This window comes from Paramisgurnus dabryanus, chromosome 9, assembly GCF_030506205.2.
Source record: "Paramisgurnus dabryanus chromosome 9, PD_genome_1.1, whole genome shotgun sequence".
Lineage (NCBI taxonomy): Eukaryota > Metazoa > Chordata > Actinopteri > Cypriniformes > Cobitidae > Paramisgurnus > Paramisgurnus dabryanus.
This window is the reverse complement of record NC_133345.1, coordinates 14,677,358-14,679,857: the sequence shown is the minus strand read 5'-3', so window position 1 is coordinate 14,679,857 and position 2,500 is coordinate 14,677,358. Positions and strand designations below refer to the sequence as shown.

The 2,500-nt window shown below is 46.7% G+C and overlaps 5 non-coding genes across 5 annotated transcripts; 3 read left to right on the top strand and 2 right to left on the bottom strand.

The window, feature by feature from the left end:
• Positions 1–160: 160 nt before the first annotated feature.
• On the top strand, positions 161–232 carry trnaw-cca (transfer RNA tryptophan (anticodon CCA)). Its single transcript has one exon. It is a non-coding gene; the product is annotated as a tRNA-Trp (tRNA).
• Positions 233–633: 401 nt separating this feature from the next.
• Positions 634–705, bottom strand: trnae-uuc (transfer RNA glutamic acid (anticodon UUC)). Its single transcript has one exon. It is a non-coding gene; the product is annotated as a tRNA-Glu (tRNA).
• A 542-nt stretch (positions 706–1,247) lies between these two features.
• On the top strand, positions 1,248–1,319 carry trnaw-cca (transfer RNA tryptophan (anticodon CCA)). The gene has a single exon. It is a non-coding gene; the product is annotated as a tRNA-Trp (tRNA).
• Positions 1,320–1,719: 400 nt separating this feature from the next.
• trnae-uuc (transfer RNA glutamic acid (anticodon UUC)) lies at positions 1,720–1,791 on the bottom strand. The gene has a single exon. It is a non-coding gene; the product is annotated as a tRNA-Glu (tRNA).
• Positions 1,792–2,333: 542 nt separating this feature from the next.
• trnaw-cca (transfer RNA tryptophan (anticodon CCA)) lies at positions 2,334–2,405 on the top strand. The gene has a single exon. It is a non-coding gene; the product is annotated as a tRNA-Trp (tRNA).
• Positions 2,406–2,500: the final 95 nt, after the last annotated feature.

Here is a 2,500-nt window from a genome sequence, read left to right as displayed (position 1 = left end):
TCCAGAAAGAATTTCTATATTTCTCTGCATATGTAAGCATGAAACGTGTACAAAAGGGACAACGTGCGTCTTAGGAGTCGTCTGCTGTAAACGGTTTGTTGGGATGATCCAATCAGCCTGGGTCTACACAGCCAGAACAGGTGCCAAGTTGCGTGCGTTAGATCTTGTGGCGCAACGGTAGCGCGTCTGACTCCAGATCAGAAGGTTGCGTGTTCAAATCACGTCGGGATCAGTGGTCGTTTCTTGCAGTTATGAAGTCACACAAGGTTTGTTGCGCTGTACTAGAGAGACGTACGCTTTTGGAGAATGGGTGCTGTGGGCAACCTGAGTGTGAGCCGGCCAATCCCTTTGACCTCACTACTCAATCAGATAGATCAGTAGGTCATCGAGTGAATGTCCACTTTAGCACCACTGAGTCATTAAGATTTTTTCCCTCTTCGTACAGGGGAGGTAACCAATGAGGAAATACAGTAATTTGTCATGAATCAGTTTCCTCCACTTTATAATTTGCGTGAGCTCAAAAAAGGCAAATATTGGAAGAGGCGAGGAATTTTTTCACCCACTTTACTCAACACATCAACCCCACAAAGCAGTGAAGTATTTCAATCTTGAAGAGATGCAAAAGGCAGCGGCTTCCCATACCGGGAGTCGAACCCGGGCCGCCTGGGTGAAAACCAGGAATCCTAAACGCTAGACCATATGGGACAACACGCCTAAGCAGCTGGGTTGTGGAGGTCGAGAGAGTGGCAATTTCAGGCATTACTGGCATTTTGCTTTCAGAACGTTGTCCTTTTGTGACTTGAGATTTTGGTGAGCAGTTATCCTGGGCCACCCGAGTGTCGGCAAGCCAGTTGTTCTGGCTGCACTGCTCAATCAGACAGATCTATGTGTCACCCCATGTTTGTCCACATTAGCACTGTTTGGCGTTAAAGATTGTTCCTTCCCTCTTTGCGTCGCTGAGGAAAAAATTGAGAATATACAGTGATGTGTCAGAAATCAATTTCCTTCCACTGTTCCATCTGCAGTAGTCCACCACTTTTCCCATAATAAAAGAGTGTAGTCGCAAGCCCCCCAATTTTTGAAGCAATCCAGAAAGAATTTCTATATTTCTCTGCATATGTAAGCATGAAACGTGTACAAAAGGGACAACGTGCGTCTTAGGAGTCGTCTGCTGTAAACGGTTTGTTGGGATGATCCAATCAGCCTGGGTCTACACAGCCAGAACAGGTGCCAAGTTGCGTGCGTTAGATCTTGTGGCGCAACGGTAGCGCGTCTGACTCCAGATCAGAAGGTTGCGTGTTCAAATCACGTCGGGATCAGTGGTCGTTTCTTGCAGTTATGAAGTCACACAAGGTTTGTTGCGCTGTACTAGAGAGACGTACGCTTTTGGAGAATGGGTGCTGTGGGCAACCTGAGTGTGAGCCGGCCAATCCCTTTGACCTCACTACTCAATCAGATAGATCAGTAGGTCATCGAGTGAATGTCCACTTTAGCACCACTGAGTCATTAAGATTTTTTCCCTCTTCGTACAGGGGAGGTAACCAATGAGGAAATACAGTAATTTGTCATGAATCAGTTTCCTCCACTTTATAATTTGCGTGAGCTCAAAAAAGGCAAATATTGGAAGAGGCGAGGAATTTTTTCACCCACTTTACTCAACACATCAACCCCACAAAGCAGTGAAGTATTTCAATCTTGAAGAGATGCAAAAGGCACCGCTTCCCATACCGGGAGTCGAACCCGGGCCGCCTGGGTGAAAACCAGGAATCCTAACCGCTAGACCATATGGGACAACACGCCTAAGCAGCTGGATTGTGGAGGTGGAGAGAGTGGCAATTTCAGGCCTTACTGGCATTTTGCTTTCAGAACGTTGTCCTTTTGTGACTTGAGATTTTGGTGAGCAGTTATCCTGGGCCACCCGAGTGTCGGCAAGCCAGTTGTTCTGGCTGCACTGCTCAATCAGACAGATCTATGTGTCACCCCATGTTTGTCCACATTAGCACTGTTTGGCGTTAAAGATTGTTCCTTCCCTCTTTGCGTCGCTGAGGAAAAAATTGAGAATATACAGTGATGTGTCAGAAATCAATTTCCTTCCACTGTTCCATCTGCAGTAGTCCAGCACTTTTCCCATAATAAAAGAGTGGAGTCGCAAGCCCCCCAATTTTTGAAGCAATCCAGAAAGAATTTCTATATTTCTCTGCATGTGTAAGCATGAAACGTGTACAAAAGGGACAACGTGCGTCTTAGGAGTCGTCTGCTCTAAACGGTTTGTTGGGATGATCCAATCAGCCTGGGTCTACACAGCCAGAACAGGTGCCAAATTGCATGCATTAGATCTTGTGGCGCAACGGTAGCGCGTCTGACTCCAGATCAGAAGGTTGCGTGTTCAAATCACGTCGGGATCAGTGGTCGTTTCTTGCAGTTATGAAGTCACAAGGTTTGTTGCGCTGTACTAGAGAGACGTAAGCTTTTGGAGAATGGGTGCTGTGGGCAACCTGAG